The 19273-nt window shown below is 38.9% G+C and overlaps 1 pseudogene; it reads left to right on the plus strand.

Moving 5' to 3' along the window:
* The first annotated feature begins 3835 nt into the window (after positions 1–3835).
* Positions 3836–19273, plus strand: part of LOC128066487 (RAB7A-interacting MON1-CCZ1 complex subunit 1-like) — a 103232-nt pseudogene continuing 87794 nt past the window's right edge.

A 19273-nucleotide genomic window follows, 5' to 3' on the forward strand; every position in this document is an offset into this window, starting at 1 on the left:
AACTCTCACATCCATACATGACCACAGGAAAAACCATAGCCTTGACTAGATGGACCTTAGTCAGCAAAGTAATGTCTCTGCTTTTGAATATGCTATCTAGGTTGGTCCATGCTTAATTGCTTGCTTATTGCATCTTCCCTGGTTTCAACTACTGTATTTGTGTATTTGTATAAGAGTTTGACCCTAGAGATTTAGATTATTTTCTATTGAATGCAATAATGCATTAAAATATATTTATTTATTGCACCACAGATATAATTGTAGTTTACCAGGAAGGCTCCTTCAAGTATGTGCTTTACCATTCTGTCATGAAAATTACCATTCATAATTGTTGCATACAAAGCATAGTTTAATATAATAACATGTAGTTATTAGTAAATTTAAATTATATAAGATAAATATATATAAATAATGTTTAAAATTTGATAATATTATTTCCAATGAATATATCTCTGTTCTGAATAGGATATGGAATTTTCAGATAGTACTGCAGTATGGTTTATGGTTTAGTTGCTAAGTAGTGTCCAACTCTTGTGACACCATAGACTGTAGCCTGCCAGGATCCTGTGTCCATGGGATTCTCCAGGCAAGAATACTGGAGTTGGTTGCCATTTCCTTCTCCAGGGGATCTTTCCCACCCAGAAATTGAACCTGGGTCTCCTGCACTGCAGGCAGATTCTGTATCAACTGAGCTACAAAGGGAATCCAAGTACTGGGGATGTGATTAAGTCAACAGTATATGTAATAGTTTTGGGATTAATGTGGGGAAGCAATGAGGCATAATAAAATGTACAAAAGTCATATGACTTATAAGCCACATCCTTTGAGCTAACTGGTTGAATTCTCTAAACTTCAAATAACTCCTTATGTAATGGTGATGATATTTTAAGTATTGTTTAAAAGATTAATTGAAATGCTAAACAAAATCTGAAATATGGCACATCTCAAATAGTAAGTAATATAATAATTTGATAAAGGCTTATTTACTGAACAACTATGTGCTAGGCATTGCTTTGCTGTTTCTTTGGAGGCAGTGGATGACTATGGAAAATTATAGATTCTTTGAATTTCTGAAGTCTTCTTGAAGAGACAAAGGCCACATAAAATTAACTCAGGAAAAATTAATCAATATCAGTTTTTAAAACTGTAGTAAAATGAAGTATTCTGATAATAATGTAGGAAATGAAGAAAAGAAAAGGAAGATTCAGGAAGACCTTTCATTAGGTAAGATGTGAAGACAGCATTCAGATTCTTATTAAAAAGGAATTGAGACATCAGTGTTTCCTTTTACTACTCTAGATTCATGAGAATTCTATATTCAAAGATTGAAAGATTATGACACCTGAGTTTAAAATTCAATTACTTGCTAATTAAACTGATATTAGCTGTTAAAAGAATTGTGAAAATATATTATAGAAATCCTGTAAATTATATTCTTCATGGATGTGATAATAATAGTAATTTACTGAATACTCTGTTTGATAAATATGGCTGTGGATGAAATATGTTAATTTAGTAAATCAAAACTGTGTCATCATAAGAATTTTCTACATTTGTGATCCCTACAAATGTCTGTTTTAATTTCATTAAAAAATGACATAAGCAAATGAGCTCTGTTCAACTTTATTTATTTGTCAAAAATTGCTTGGGGCAAACTTTTCCAGTAGAAAGTAAGAAATGAGATGGAAAGCATTAATGAGCCAAAACAAAACTTAAAAATAAAAGAAAGCCTATGGGGGTTTCTTTCATTTTTTCTATAAACTATAAATATATTCCATCAGGTGAACTGTAGCAGAATTATAAGAATTAAAAATGAGATGCTTCCTAGAGGCTTGGGGCGGAGGGGGAGTATTAACTTGAATTTTAACTGGACTAGGAAAATTTTCAATTTTTACATTGCACATGTTACCCCTTGCCTTTCAGTTTGAGGGTACTGTATTATTGCCTCAGGGAGAGCATTGTAGTTCAATTTCAGGTGCTCTCCTAAGTCTATTAGCTTCGTACAATCTCAGGTTTTTTTCCTCCATTTTTAAAAGATGGATAGAAAATACTTTAAGTAAGCACTGACTAACTAATAAGCATTATTCCTTGAACATCACTGGTATGTGCACGCATGCTGGTGGTGGTGCTGGTGGTTAAATGGGATGGCAGTACAGAGGGCCAGAACAAAACAATCTCTTTTGGAAAGAAGGGAATTCTATTATGTAGTTACCTTGGCATTATCTCCTGTACTTTTTATTTGTGATGATTTTGGCCCATATGACACTTTTTCAGAATACCAGTGCCAAAAATATATTAAAATAAATGGATATTTCTACCTGTATTGTCATTTAGTGGGAACAAAGATGTACTAAAAGCAATGAGTCAAGGACACATATATAAAGAGGGAAGGATAGTAATTTAATAAGGTATCAAGATAAGACTAGCAGTATTTTATTTTTTAATTAGCATTCTTGAGATGTAGTTTACATGTCATAACCAGCTTGAGTGTACAATTTAATGTTTGTTAGTGTATTTTTAGAGTTGGCAACCTTCATCATATTATAAATGTTATGCATTTTTATCACCCTCAAAATAAATCTCATATTCCTTAGAAATCCTATTGGGATTTCTTAGGGGGACTTTCAAGATGGTTGAGGAGTAAGGTGTGGAGATCACCTTCCTCCCCCAAAACACATCAAAACGACATCTGCATGAGGAACAGCTCCTACAGAACACCTTCTGAACACTGGCAGAAGACCCCAGACTTCCAAAGGGGCAAGCTAGTCTCCACAGAATAAAGTAGGGCAAAAGACAGAAGAGAAAAAGAGACAAAGGAATTGGGGACCTATGCCTCAAGCAGGGAGCCCTGAAGGAGAAAAATTCCACACACTCGGAAAACACCTCATGGATGGAGATAGGGGCAACTTTGGAACCTCAGAGGGGAATGCAGCGACAGGTGCTTGGAAGGCAAAACAGACAGAATTCACCACAAAAATGAGTGCCAGCCAGCACTTCCTAGCCTGAAACACTTATTTGCATCCCAGCTGAGACAAGTGGCGGTTGGGTCCTAGGCTCAGGCTTCAGGAGTTACACCCCAGGGAGGGGACTGGAGTTGACTGATGAGGAAGCTACTATGAAACAGCTGAGAGAGTCCAGGGAAAAGCCTGAACTGACAAGAGATCATTGTCATCGAAACCCTCGTGTGCTCACAGACTGCAGGGTACTGTCTTCGTACCAGAGGCAGAGGGTGAGACGAAACTGCAGTCTGTGACCACAGAGGGTCATGCTGGCAGGCCACCAAGGAAGGCATGAGTGGCAGAAGTGGGACTAGCCACAACTGCAGTTTATGATCCCAAAGGAGGAATGCCAGCCAGTTGGCCACTGCAAAGGCCTGTGTGAGTGTCAGAGGTGGGGGACAAGAGTCCATTGTGGCAACCCTTGAGGTTGCAGCTGCCACCAAGCTGTGACAGGTGCAGGCCACTGCCCATACCTTCCTGGGAGCATATGCAGGTTCACTCAGCCAAGGGACCTGAGACCGAGAACCAGTTGCCCTGGGGGAGTGCACGATGCAGCTCAGACTATAGCAGCTTTCCTCCGGCCTTAGCCGCTGCGAGCACTCCCCACACATGCCAACTCTGTCTGCTGTTCCCTCTGCCTCCCCAGCCCAACTGAGCAAGTGAGAGCTAATCAGTCCCTACTTTTACCCCCTCTTGTCTGGGCAGGGAGCAGACAGCAGAGGAAGGGCCAAAACTAAAGCTGAGCACCAGGGGAAGGGAATTCACTCCTGCAACCATAGGTATGGCAGATTGAATCTCCCTAATTAGCCTGAGACTGTGGACTTTTGGGGGCAATCATGGACTTTGGAAGCAAGTACAATCTGGAGCAAGGTCAGTTCTGAGTATGATCTGACCCCACACTGACCACAGAAAGTCAGAGACCTTCCAAAAATTTTACAGGACTTCCCCAATAGGCAGATTGCCTGGGGTTCACTGTGTGATGAAGGCAACAGAGGACAGAGAAGGACATTCGTCTTATCACTTTCTATTTTGTGTTTTCTTTCTCATATTGTTTCACTGTTGTCTTTTTAAAATTATTCCTTTTTTATTTTTACTTACTATTCGCTTTAAAAAATGAAGTTATTTTTAAATAAATTGATTTGATTTTTTCTAATTTTTACTGTACTTTCTTGTAATATTACATTTTCCCCATGTTTTTTGTTTTGTATAGGATTTGTTTACTGGTTTGATTGCTCTCTTCTATTTTGGTAACTATTTCAGTTCTTTTCTCTCTCTCTCTTGGTTTCTGTGAGTGTGTGAGTATCTATGGGTGTTCTTATCTGTTTAGTGTTGCTTCTACCATTTGTCATGGGGTTTTGTCTTTCCATTCTTTTTTTTTGTTTGTTTGATATATTTTTTTTTCCTATTTGTTTCTTCCCTTTTCTTTTCTTTTCTATGATGTGTGGCTTGTTACCTTGGTGTTCCAGCCAGGGGTCAGGCCCAAACCTCTGAGGTAGGAGACCTGAGCCCAGGCTGTTGAACCACCAGAAAACTCCTGACCCCCATGGAATATTAATCTGTGAGAATTCTCTGAAAAGCCTCCATTTCACCACTAAGATCTGACCTTACCCAAAGGTCAGCAAGCTCCACTGCCAGACATCTCACACCAAACCCAGCAAAATAGGAACACAACCTTACCCATTAGCAAACAGGCTGCCCAAAGTCATACCAAGCTCACAGACACCCCCAAACACCCCGTTGAGCATGACACCTGCCCTTCAGAGGGACAAGAAGAGAGGTGTCAGTCCCCCAATCAGGAAAGCTTCACAAGGCACTTGTCCAATCCTACCCATGGGGGGCAGATTCCACACATAAGAGGAACAATGGCCTTGAAGCCTGTAGAAAGGAGGCCCCATTCACAGTAAATTAAACAAGATGAAAAGACAGAGAAAGATGCAGCAGATGAAATGTGGTAAAACCCCACAAGACCAAAGAAATGAAGAGGAAATAGGCAATCTATCTGAAAAAGATTCCAGAGTAATGATAGTAATGATGATCCTCAGAAAAAAATGCAAAATAGATGGATGCACAAATAAACAGAATGGCAGTACAGATTGAAAAGATACAATAAATGTTTACGAAGCATCTAGAAGAAATAAAGACTAGACAATCAACAATGAACAATATAACAAATAAAAAATACACTAGAGGCAACCAGTAGCAGAATACTGAGGCAGAAGAGTGGATAAGAGAGCTGAAAGAATGGTGGAAGGAAAAAAGAAAGAAATGAGGAAAGTCTCAGACTTCTGGGACAACATTAAGTACATCACCATTTGAATTATAGGGTTTCTAGAAGAAGAAGTGAAAAAGAAAGGATAATGAGAGAATATCTGAGGAAATTATAATTGAAAACTTACTTAACATGGGAAAGGAAATAGACACCCAAATCCAGGAAGCCCAGAAACTCCCATACAGGATAAACCCAAAGAGAAATATGCCTGAACACGTATTAATTAAACTAGCAAAACTTAAACACAAAGAAAATCTATTAAGAGCAGTAAGGGAAAAGCAACAAATAACATACAAGGGATTCCCCATAAGGCTAACAACAGAAACTCGGGAGGCCAGAAGGGAGTGGCAGGATATATTTAAAGTGCTGAAAGAAAAAAAATCTACAACCAAGGTAACTCTACCTAGCAATGAAATCAGATTCAACAGAGAAATCAAAAGCTTTACAGATAAGCAAAGTTAAGAGAATTCAGCAACACCAATTCAGTTTTACAATAAATGGTAATGGAAGTTCTCTAGACAGCAAACACAAGAGAAAGAAAAGATCTATAAAAACAAGCCCAGAACAATAAAGTAAATGGTAATATGATCATACATATCAATGATTACCTTACACGCAAATGAATTAAAAGCTCCAACCAAAAGATATAAACTGGCTGAATGGATACAGAAACAATACACCTATATATGCTGTCTCCAGGAGACCCACTTCATATCTAGGGACACATACACACTGAAAGTGAAGGGCTGGAAAAAGATATTCCATGCAAATGAAAACCAAAAGAAAGCGGGAGCAGCAATACTCAGATAAAACAGACCATTAAAAATAAACCATTTCAACAGACAATGAAGGACACTACATAATGATCAATGGGATCAATCCAAGAAGAAAATATAACAATTACAAATACATATACACTCAACATAGGAGTCAGAGAAGGCAATGGCACCCCACTCTAGTACTCTTGCCTGGAAAATCCCATGGACGGAGGAGCCTGGTAGGCTGCAGTCCATGGGGTCGCTGAGTTGGACATGACTGAGCTACTTCACTTTCACTTTTCACTTTCATGCACTGGAGAAGGAAATGGCAATGCACTTCAGTGTTCTTGCCTGGAGAATCCCAGGGATGGGGGAGCCTTGTGGGCTGCCATCTACGGGGTCACACAGAGTTGGACACAACTGAAGCGATTTAGCAGCAGCAGCAACATAAGAGTACCTCAATATATAAGGCAAATGCTAAGAATTATAAAAGAGGAAACCGACAGAAAGACAATAATAATGGGGGTCTTTAACCACTCACTCACACCAATGAACAGATCATCCAGACAGAATATCAATAAGGGAACAAAAAACATAAAAGGACACATTGGACCAGATTGACCTAATTGATATCTGCAGAACATTTCATCCAAAAAACAGCAGAATTCACTTTTTTCTCAAGTACACATACAACATTCTCTAGGATAGATCACATCTTGTGTCACAAGCCTAGGTAAATCTAAAAAAAATTGCATTTCTAGCAAGCATTTTTCCTGACCAAAACACTCTAAAATTAGACATCAATTACAGGGAAAAAAAAAAACCCCACAAAACTGTAAAAACACAAACACGTGGAGGCTAAACAAAATGCTTCTAAATAACCAAGAGGTCATTGAAGAAGTCAATGAGAAAATAAATTACCTAGAAACAAATGACAATGAAAACAAACAAACTCACAACCTATGGGATGCAGTAAAAGCAGTGCTGAGGGAAGTTTATGGCAATACAAGCCTACCTCAATAAATCAGAAAAGTATCAAATAAACAACTGAACTTACACCTAAAAAAATCTAGAAAAAAAAGAACAAAAATCCCAAAGTTTATAGAAGAAATCATAAAGAACAGAGCAGAAATAAATGGAAAAGAAATGAAGGAGAAAATAGCAAAGATAAAAAAGACTAAGAGCTGGTTCTTTGAGGAGATAAACAAAACAGACAAAGCATTAGCCAGACTCAGGAAGAATAAAAGGAAGAAGACTCAAATCAATAAATTAAAAATGATTAAGGAGAAGTTACAACAGATAACACAGAAATACAAAGGATCATAAGAGACACTGTGAGCCACTATATGTCAATAAAATGGACCACCTGTAAGAAATGGACAAATCCTTAGAAAAGTATAACCTTCCAAGACTGAACCAGGAAGGAATGGAAAATATGAACAGGCCAATCATAACCACTGAAATTGAAACTGTAATCGAAATCTTCCAATAAACAGAAGCAGAGGGCCAGATGGCTTCATGGGTGAATTCTATCATGCATTTAGAGAAAAGCTAACACCTTTCCTGCTCAAATTCTTCCATGAAAAAACAGAGGATGGGAAAAACTCCTAAACTCATCCTACAAGGCCACCATCACCCTGATACCAAATCCAAAAAAATATAATTATAGGTCAGTATCACTGAAGAACATAGATGCAAAAACCTCAAAAATATTCTAGTGAACAGTATTGAACAACACATTAAAAGAATAAGACACCATGATCAACAGGGGTTTATCCCAGGGATTATAAGATTCATCAATATATACAAATCAATGTGATACACATATTAACAAATTGAAAGATTAAAACCATATGTGCATTTCAATAGATGCAGAGAAAATTTTCAACAAAATTCAACACCCAATTCATGATAAAAACTCTACACAGAGTAGGCACAGAAAGAACTACCTCAACAAAATAAAGGCCATATAAGACAAACAAATAGCAAACATTATCCTCAAAAGTGAAAAACTGAAAGCATTTCCTCTAAGATCAGGAAGAGAGAGGTGTCCGCTCTTACCACTAATCCATCAGAGGGCAGAATGAAAACCACAAGCACGGAAACTAATCAAACTGATCACATGCATCACATCCTTGTCTAACTCAATGAAACTATGAGCCATGCCAGGTAGGGCTACCCAAGATAGATGGGTTGGGGTGGAGACTTCTTACAAAACTGGACCACTGGAGAGGGGAATGGCAAACCACTTCAGCATTCTTGCCTTGAGAACGCCGTGAACACTTTTTTTTTTTAATGTTGAGTTTAAGCCAGCTTTTTCATAGTCAAAAAAAAAAATAAATAAATAAATAAAGAGAGAGAATTCAAAATGCAGTACTTGGGTGCAATCTCAAAAATGACAGAATGATCTCTGTTCATTTCCAAGGCAAACCATTCAATATCACAGTAATCCAAGCCTATGCCCTAACCACTAATTTCAAAGAAGCTGAACTGTTCTAGGATGACCTATAAGATCTTCTAGAATTAAAACTCCCCAAAAGATGTCCATTTCATCACAGAGACTGGAATTCAAATATAGGAAGTCAAGAGATATCTGCAGTAACTGGCAATTTTGGCCTTGGAGTACAAAATGAAGCAGGGCAAACAGAGTTTAGCCCAGAGAACACACTGGTCATAGCAAACAACTTCTTTCAGCCACAAAAGAGATGACTCTACCCAAGGGCATCACCAGATGGTCAATACTGAAATCAGATTGATCATAATCTTTGTAGCCAAAGATGGAGAATCTCTATAAAGTCAACAAAAATAAGACTGGGAGCTGACTGTGGCTCAGATAATGAACTCCTTATTGAAAAATTCAGACTTAAATTTTAAAAAAGTATGGAAAACTGTCAGGAAACATTTAACAGGAGGCTTCCTGTGTGCTGTTTTGGATCTATCAGGAATTCTCTGTTCCTTATTAATTCCTGAATACTCAGGAATTAAGAGGAGTGGCAAGCCTTTCCCGGGGGCTGAGGAATCCAGGCATTTCCTTCATTAGTTTTTCTATATGATGATAAGTTCCTCTTCCTTCTTGTGAACCAACCATACGGTAAAAGTGATTGTTTACAACTCTCTCTCTCTCTTTAATATGGATCGCCTATGTTTTGTAAGCCTGGAATTTTAATCTTTATCTTTGCTGAGAATAACTACCTTGTAAGACAGTATATATGCCCACATCATGTTGATTAAAACACCCTTGCTCCATCAGAGCTTTGGTCCCCGTGTCTTTCTTTCTCTCTCTCTCCCTCTCTCCCTTTCTCTCTTTTTCAGGCTGATCCCCTGGAGCACAGAGGCTCTCTGAGTTCACTTTCATACCCGGGCTTCTAAGACCCTCTTGAGAAGGCGCCCTGTGCCTTCACCCCGTCGAGAGGGTGCCTGAGGCCTTCGTGAACAGAGCAAGCCCCATGCAGGGGCTTTATTGGCTTTCCGCATAAAGCAAGGAATATCAGCCTCTTTCTCTCTCCTTTACTTTCTTATCAGTCAACTTTGTACCACCAGGTTCCAGTCCATTAAAGGACATCAACAAGTGGCGCCTGAACAGGGACTTGGTACACGTAGGCAGATTCTCAGATGGAGTGACCGCAGGGCCTATTGAGGCCGTTAAGTACTAAAACATGGGTAAAACAGCTGAAAAGCCCCATCACTTTTCTACTCTACTTCATCACTTATTTAAAGTCCAGGGATCTAATGAAACGTATGCTGATATTTTAGCTAGATTCAGTTTAGTTCAGTTCAATCACTCAGTCGTGTCCGACTCTTTGCGACCCCATGAACTGCAGCAGGCCAGGCCTCCCTGTCCATCACCAACTCCCGGAGTTCACTCAGATTCACGTCCATTGAGTCAGTAATGACATCCACCCATCTCATCCTCTGTTGTCCCCTTCTCCTCCTGCCCCCAATCCCTCCCAGCATCAGAGTCTTTTCCAATGAGTCAACACTTCGCATGAGGTGGCCAAAGTACTGAAGTTTCAGCTTTAGCATCATTCCCTCCAAAGAAATCCCAGGGCTGATCTCCTTCAGAATGGACTGGTTGGATCGCCTTGCAGTCCAAGGGACTCTCAAGAGTCTTCTCCAACACCACTGTTCAAAAGCATCAATTTTTCAGTGCTCAGCCTTCTTCACAGTCCAACTCTCACATCCATACATGACCACAGGAAAAACCATAGCCTTGACTAGACGGACCTTAGTTGGCAAAGTAATGTCTCTGCTTTTGAATATGCTATCTAGGTTGGTCATAACTTTCCTTCCAAGGAGTAAGTGTCTTTTAGTTTCATGGCTGCAGTCACCATCTGCAGTGATTTTGGAGCCCCCCAAAATAAAGTCTGACACTGTTTCCACTGTTTCCCCATCTATTTCCCATGAAGTGATGGGACCAGATGACATGATCTTTGTTTTCTGAACATTGAGCTTTAAGCCAACTTTGTCACTCTCCTCTTTCACTTTCATCAAGAGGCTTTTTAGTTCCTCTTCACTTTCTGCCATAAGGGTGGTGTCATCTGCACATCTGAGGTTATTGATATTTCTCTCGGCAATCTTGATTCCAGCTTGTGCTTCTTCCAGTCCAGCGTTTCTCATGATGTCCTCTGCATATAAGTTAAATAAGCAGGGTGACAATATACAGCCTTGACGTACTCCTTTTCCTATTTGGAACCAGTCTGTTGTTCCATGTCCAGTTCTAACTGTTGCTTCCTAACCTGCATATAGGTTTCTCAAGAGGAAGGTCAGGTGGTCTGGGATTCCCATCTCTCAGAATTCTCCACAGTTTATTGTGATCCACACAGTCAAAGGCTTTGGCATAGTCAATAAAGCAGAAATAGATGTTTTTCTGGAACTCTCTTGCTTTTTCCCTGATCCAGTGGATGTTGGCAATTTGATCTCTGGTTCCTCTGCCTTTTCTAAAACCAGCTTGAACATCAGGGAGTTCACGGTTCACGTATTGCTGTAGCCTGGCTTGGAGAATTTTGAGCATTACTTTACTAGCATATGAGATGAGTGCAATTGTGCGGTAGTTTGAGAATTCTTTGGCATTGCCTTTCTTTGGGATTAGAAACTTCTATTTCCCATACTGTAATTGGAGAAGAAGCCAAAAAGCAACTAGAAGAATTACTTGCTTATGAAAATGCAAATCAGGAATGTCAAAAATCTGTAGCTCCAACTCTTGAGACAGGGACTATAATTGATTATTTGAAGGCTGTTGCAATCTAGGATTAAAAACTCAAGATACAAATGCTAGCTGAAACAATGGCTGCTGCCTTTGGTGGCTCAGACAGTAAAGCGTCTGCCTGCAATGCGGGAGACTGGGGTTCGATTCCTGGGTCAGAAAGTTCCCCTGGAGAAGGAAATGGCAATCCACTCCAGCACTCCTGCTTGGAAAATCCCATGGACAGAGGAGCCTGATAGGCTACAGTCCATGGGGTCGTAAAGAGTTAGACACAACTAAGCGGCAACTTCACTCACTTACATGTGGAAATAAGAACCATTTAAAAAGGGACTGCCCTAAGAAAGCTTATATATATATATATATATATATATATATAATCTCCAAAAATCTGCCCTCACTACCGTAGAAGAATGCATTGGGCCAAGATTGTAAGTCTAAATCTGACATTGAAAGAAAACCTATTCTAGTAAACTCCAAGCAGGTTTCCCCAGGTCTCCTTCAACAAAAACCTGGTGTGAATTCCATCTTTTCCCTCAAACCCTTAACATCCAGTAGCGCTGCCATTGATATACCAGTTTTGTTTTTAGATAATATGAAGTTAATGAGCTCTATTTAAATTCAAATTCATGTGAACTGACAAATATTTAATATTAAATACGTTTAAATATAAATATAATTTAAATATAATTGTTTGCTAATCTAATTACGACATGTCTTAAGTCATTAACATTATATAATACTTTTATTATGCCTAGGCAAACTAAATTTATCAACAAAAAGGTAACTTTATATATATATATACATATATATATATATATATATGGAGAAGGCAATGGTACTCTTGCCTGGAAAATCCAATGGATGGAGGAGCCTGGAGGACTGTAGTCCATGGGGTCAGTGAGTGTCAGATACGACTGAGCAACTTCATTTTCACTTTTCACTTGCCTGCATTAGAGATGGAAATGGCAACCCACTCCAGTGTTCTTGCCTGGAGAATCCCAGGGACGGGAGAGCCTGGTGGGCTGCTGTCTATGGGATTGCACAGAGTCAGACACAACTGAACTGACTTAGCAGTATATATATATATATATGAGATAAAAACTTTTAGATAAAATCTATTAAAAATAATATTTTAATGGAATAATCTATTATTATAATCTAAAATAATCTTTTAGGATTGGGATAATTTAAATTTCTAGAGTTGCACTAAACTAAATAATAAAAGTTTATTAAATAGCTAGGTCATTTCCAAATAAAATAAGATTTTAAAACATTAATTACTAAACATTAACTTCCTCTTACAAAAAGTTTTTCTTACAGAAAAACTAAAGAGATTTTAAACTATTAATAAACATAATGTATAATATATATATTATATAAATTATATAATATATATTATAATATGATGTAATAAATATATTCACCAATCTATAAAATGCTAATATACAAGAAACTTCATATTTGCTAAGGAAAAGTAAGATATATGCTTTTAATAAAAAGATATAAAATATGACAAACTCAGACATACATTCTACATTTTTCCTGGGGGCCACTGCTCATTTAACAAACAATACAATTATTAAAATAACCTGAAAGCAATGGCACCCCACTCCAGTACTCTTGCCTGGAGAATCCCATGGAGGGAGGAGCCTGGTGGACTGCAGTCCATGGGGTCGCTGGGAGTCGGACATGACTGAGTGACTTCATTTTCTCTTTTCACTTTCATGCATTGGAGAAGGAAATGGCAACCCACTCCAGTGTTCTTGCCTGGAGAATCCCAGGGACAGGGGAACCTGGTGGGCTGCCGTCTATGGGTTCGCACAGAGTCGGACACGGCTGAAGCGACTTAGCAGCAGCAGCAGCATGACAAGCCTATTTGAACAGAGCAGAGGCCCCTCACAAAAAAAAAAAAGAAAAATTTACAGGTGGCTAAAAATCTTATAGATATACAACTAGAATTAAAGCATATTGAGGAATCTTGTTCTCCTTGGAACCTTCCTATTTTTGTCATAAAAAAGAAATCTAACAAATGGTGTCTCCTAACAGACATTAGCAGAGAAGGCAATGGCACCCCACTCCAGTACTCTTGCCTGGAAAATCCCATGAACGGAGGAGCCTGGTAGGCTGCAGTCCATGGAGTCGCTAAATCGGACACGACTGAGCAACTTCACTTTCACTTTTCACTTTCCCCGCATTGGAGAAGGAAATGGCAATGCACTTCAGTGTTCTTGCCTGGAGAATCCCAGGGACGGGGGAGCCTGGTGGGCTGCCGTCTATGGGTTCGCACAGAGTCGGACACAACTGAAGCGACTTAGCAGCAGCAGCAACAGACCTTAGAAAAGTTATTGCATCTATGAAACCTATGGGTGCATTACAACCAGGAATTCCACCACCTACCGCTATTCCTTAAAATTGGCATATTATTATTATTGATTTACAAGATTGTTTTTTAATATACCTTTACACCCTTTAGACTGAGAGAGATTTGCTTTCTCTCTCCCTTATCCTAATCATATTGGACCTCATAAACGGTACTAATAGACTGTACTGCCACAAGAGATGATGAATTCTCCCACCGTGTGTCAGTACTATGTAGTCAAAGCCCTTGAGCCTGTGAGAAAACAATTTCCCAACTTTCCTGTTATTCACTATATGGATGATATATTGTTTTCGGCTCCATCTATCTTAGAAACTGAACACGTTTGATATAGCTCAACTATGCTTTAAAAACTCTTGATTAATCATTGCCCCAGAAAAAATTCAAACCTCTACACCTTACCATTACTTGGGGTTCATTGTTAATAGGCAATGCATTACTCCCCAACTAAGATCCGTACTGATAAATTATCAACCTTAAATGATTTTCAAACGCTCTTCAGTGATATTAATTGGATTAGACCTTCTTTAGGCATTGCTAATTATCAACTGAATAATCTATTTAATACTTTAAAAGGAGATCCTGATTTAAATAGCCCTCATTTACTTTCTCAAGAGGCAGGAGAGGAACTCTATTTGGTGCAAAATAAATTACAAAAACAATTTCTTACTCACATCAAACTAGATTTACCTCTAAAATCGTTCATACTCCCCTCTCCTTGGAGAAGGCAATGGCACCCCATTCCAGTACTCTTGCCTGGAAAATCCCATGGATGGAGGAGCCTGGTAGGCTGCAGTCCATGGGGTCGCTGAGGGTTGGGCACCACTGAGTTACTTCACTTTTACTTTTCTCTTTCATGATTTGGAGAAGGAAATGGCAATGCACTTCAGTGTTCTTGCCTGGAGAATCCCAGGGATGGGGGAGCCTGGGGGCTGCCGTCTATGGGGTTGCACAGAGTCGGACACAACTGAAGTGACTTAGCAGCAGCAGCAGCCCCTCTCCTCATTCTCCCACAGGACTTCTTGCCGAATAAGAACATCTAGTAGAATGAATCTATACCCGTTTTAGGGAAATAAAGTCATTTACTTCCTACCTTGATTTAATTGCTCTAATCATTATCAATAGAAAAAATAGGACTAAAACTCTCATTGGCTCCGATCCTCATAAAATTATAATACCTATCAATAAATCTCAATTTGAGAACGCTTTACAAACTTCTACCGATTTCCAAATAGCTTTTCTGGAATATTTTGGAGAAATTTCATTTCATTATCCTTCTGGTAAGCTGTGGAATTTCTTCAAAAATACTCAATTTATTATTTCTTACATTATCAGCTCACAGCCTATACTACAGGCTGAGGATTTTTTATATAGATGGGACTAAAAGCTCCAAAGCTTCATTCTGGTCTCTTAAGGAATATAAAGTCTTTTATACTAAATTTCATTCTGCTCAACAAAATGAATTATATGCTCTTATTTATTTGCCTATATCCTTACCCCATTAATATAGTCTGACTCTATATATTCTGGGTTTTTTTTTGTATTAAAAAATATAGAAACCTCCACCAAACTCCAATCAACCTATTATTCAACAACTCTTTTTCCAACTACAATCTGTTGTTAGAAACCACAGTTCTCCCATTTATATGACACATATTCGAACACATTCTTGTCTTCCAGGCCCCATGGCTTATGATAATGAACAAGCTGATAAACTGGTTTCCTTTGCTACTCCAGAGGAACAACATGCCCTGTTACATAACAATGCGGGGTCCCTACACCAGCTATGGAAAATCACATACCGCCAAGCTAAAGAAATTATTAGTAATTGGTCTACTTGTAGACCTTTACCCATCACACAAGGTATTAATCCTTGCGGTTTATGACCTAATGAACTATGACAAATGGATGTAACTCATTGCCCTGAATTTTCTCCATTTTCTTTCCTACAAGTCTGTATAGACACAAATTCCTCTTTTATCTGGGCCACACCTCTTCACAGTGAGGCTACACAACATGTTATACCCTGTCTATATTTCTAGACACTTTAAACAATTTTTATAATCTTTTTCTATTATACATATTACAGATATTCCTTATAATCCACAGACATAAGACATAGTCAAACAAACATATTACACACTAAAGTTACAGACAAAAAAATAAAAAAGGGGGAATACACAGGTACACCACTGTGTTCCTTATCTAAAGCAGACTTTACTAGATTCCAACATAAAATATTTTCTAAACCTATAACTATTGTGAATACAGCTTTATTTGCTATTAATTTTTTAACCTTTTCTTAAGATTTGGCCCAAGGGGGACCCCAGCATTCAAAATGGAGATGAAACAACAAGAACCCCAGGAAGAAGAAATTCCAATACGGGCTATGTCTGCTCTAAAGATCTCCAGAAAGCACCACCCTCAGCAGCATCACCCCTATGGATCCCCACTTGGGGACAAATAAAAACTCCTTACTAATCAAGCTGAAAATTTGATCTCTCAACAGAGATTGCCTCCAAGTCCTGAATACATTCTCCTGTCAATGCTCAGTCTTTTGGCCTGTACCTCCCCCAGCTCGAGCTTCTATTACAGGTGGTCGAATGGACAGAGAGAGGACCAATCATTTCAACTAATGACTCTATACATATGCTTTCTCCCTAGTACATGAAAGGGCCCTCATACCCTGGGGAGGAAAGAAAACTAATTAACGTTTCTTTAGGCTATGAAGTCCTTTCCTTGTGCATGGGCCCAGCAAAATTGTGCATAAACATCAGCCGACAAACTTGGGCTTTCGTCCTGCCTCCAAAAGAAGACTTTCGGACATTGCTTGGATTATTTACTGCCCTTTGTCTGTAAACCATGTTGATAATACTGAGACTTTAGGGAAAGAGTTTTAAAGAATTACGGAAAGAATAAAGAACATTATGCAAAGGGTTTACTTATAAAAACTTTACTTATACTCCTGTTCGTTGTGACAAATGTCAAACCAAATCAAAAAAATCAATTGTTTGTGGCTAATCATACAATTGTTGATTGGGGACCCCATGGAATGTGGTTATCTGACTGCTCAGATGATATTAACAACACTGTGTGTGATATGGAAGGTCACTGACACTATGATGGAACATTATTATGACAAAGGACTTCTTGAGAGGCTTGATGGTGGATTAGCCCCACCTCATCCTAGGATCGTCCTCGATAAACAGAGTGGGCCTGAACAATGGGACATTTGGAAACTTTCTGTGAGTACCAGAGCACTGAAGAACTTGGAACATAGACCAGACATTTCATAGGGACCAGTTGTGGTCATAGTAACTATTTCTTTTGCTATAATCAGTCATATTTTATACAGGCCTGTGTCCCACTTCCTTTTGTTATAGCCATAGAAAATTTACAATTTAATAAGACTTTATGTTCTATAACTTGTATTAATTGCATACTATATACTTGTCTTAACTCCTCTATTTCTTTAAGCTACTCAATTTTGTGTTACTCCTGTTCAATTCAATCATAGTGCCTACAACTGGGAACAAATCAAATTTCATTTACAAAATATACATGATAATGCCTCTCTGAATGTACAATTACTGCATAAGAAAATCTTTAAAACTTTTTCTAAAAAATCTGCCCTATTCCCCTAATTTGGAAACTTTAGCTGAACAAATTTTCTGGGCTAGACCCATAAGGATGGTTTCAAAGTATTACCCACAGTATCGGGTCTGGAACTGTAACTTTGGTGATTGTCTTGATAATTATATTTGTTGTTTACCGTTGTCTTTCTATAAGGTTGGTTAATACTAACCAAACTCATTTGGTCAAGATGTTTTTTACAAATATAATAAAATAGGGGGAACTGTCAGGAAGCATTTAACAGGAGGCTTCCTATGTACTGTTTTGGATCTGTCAGGAATTCTCTGTTCCTTATTAATTCCTGAATACTCAGGAATTCAGAGGAGAGGCAAGCCTCTTCCGGGGGCTGAGGAATCCAGGCATTTCCTTCATTAGTTTTTCTATACGGTGATAAGTACCCTCTTCCTTCTTGTGAACCATATGGTAAAAGTGATTATTTACAACTCTCTCTCTCTCTTTAATATGGATCACCTATGTTTTATAAGTCTGGAATTTTAATCTTTATCTTTGCTGAGAATAACTACCTTATAAGACAGCTCCAGTACCCTTGCCTGGAAAATCCCATGGATGGGGGAGCCTGGTAGGCTGCAGTCCATGGGGTCGCAAACAGTCGTACACGACTGAGCGACTTCACTTTCACTTTTCACTTTCATGCATTGGAGAAGGAAATGGCAACCCACTCCAGTGTTCTTGCCTGGAGAATCCCCAGGATGGGGGAGCCTGGTGGGCGGCCGTCTATGGGGTCACACAGAGTCGGACATGACTGAAGTGACTTAGCAGCAGCAGCAAGACAGTATATATGCCCACACCATGTTGATTAAAACACCTTTGCTCCATCAGAGCTTTGGTCCCCATGTCTTTCTTTCTCTTTCTCTCTCTCTCTCCCTGTCTCTCTTTCAGGCTGATCACCTGGAGCGCAGAGGCTCTCTGATTTCACTTTCCTGCTTCTAAGACCCTCTTGAGAAGGTGTCCTGCACCTTCACCCCATCGAGAAGGTGCCTGAGGCCTTTGTGAACAGAGCAAGCCCTGTGCAGGGGCTTTATTGGCTTTCTGCATAAACCAAGGAATATCAGCCTCTTTCTCTCTCCTTTACTTTCTTATCAGTCGACTCCAGATCACCAGGTTCCAGTCCATTAAAGGACCTCAACAGAAAAACCACTAGGCCACTCAGGTAAGACTTATATCAAATCCCTGATAATTATATAGTGGAAGTGACAAGTAGACTCAGGGGATTAGATCTGATAGACAGAGTGCCTGAAGAACTATGGATGGAGATTTATAACATTGTACAGGAGGCAGTGATCAAAACCATCCCCAAGGAAAAGAAATTTGAAAAGGCAAAATGGTTGTCTGAGGAGGCCTTACAAACAGCTGAGGAAAGAAGAGAGGCAAAAGGCAAAGGAGAAAGGGAAATATATACCCATCTGAATGCAGAGTTCTAAAGAATAGCAAACAGAGATAAAAGAGCCTTCCTAAGTGAAAAATGCAAAGAATGAGGAAAACAATAGAATAGGAAAGACTAGAGATCTCATCAAGAAAATAAGAGACACCAAGGAACACTTCATGCAAAGATGGACACAATAAAGGACAGAAACAGTATGGACTTAACAGAAACAGAAGATATTGAGAAGAGGTGACAAGAATACAGAGAAGAACTATATAAAAACAGATCTTAATGACCTGGATAACCATGATGGTATGATCAATCACCTAAAACAAGACATCTTAGAGTGCAAAGTGAAGTGGGCCTTGGGAAGCATTACTACGAACAAATATAATGGAAGTAATGAAATTCCAGTAGAGCTATTTCAAATTCCAAAAGAGAATGCTGTGAAAGTGCTGCAATCAATATGCCAGCAAATTTGGAATACACAGCAGTGACCACAAGACAGGAAAAGGTCAGTTTTCATTCCAATCCCAAAGAAGGGCAATGCCAAAGAATTTTCAAACTACAGCACTGTTGTACTCATTTCACATGCCAGCAAGGTCATGCTCAAAATCCTTTAAGCTAGGCTTCAACAATACATGAACCAA

Source organism: Budorcas taxicolor, chromosome 21 (genome assembly GCF_023091745.1).
Source record: "Budorcas taxicolor isolate Tak-1 chromosome 21, Takin1.1, whole genome shotgun sequence".
NCBI lineage: Eukaryota > Metazoa > Chordata > Mammalia > Artiodactyla > Bovidae > Budorcas > Budorcas taxicolor.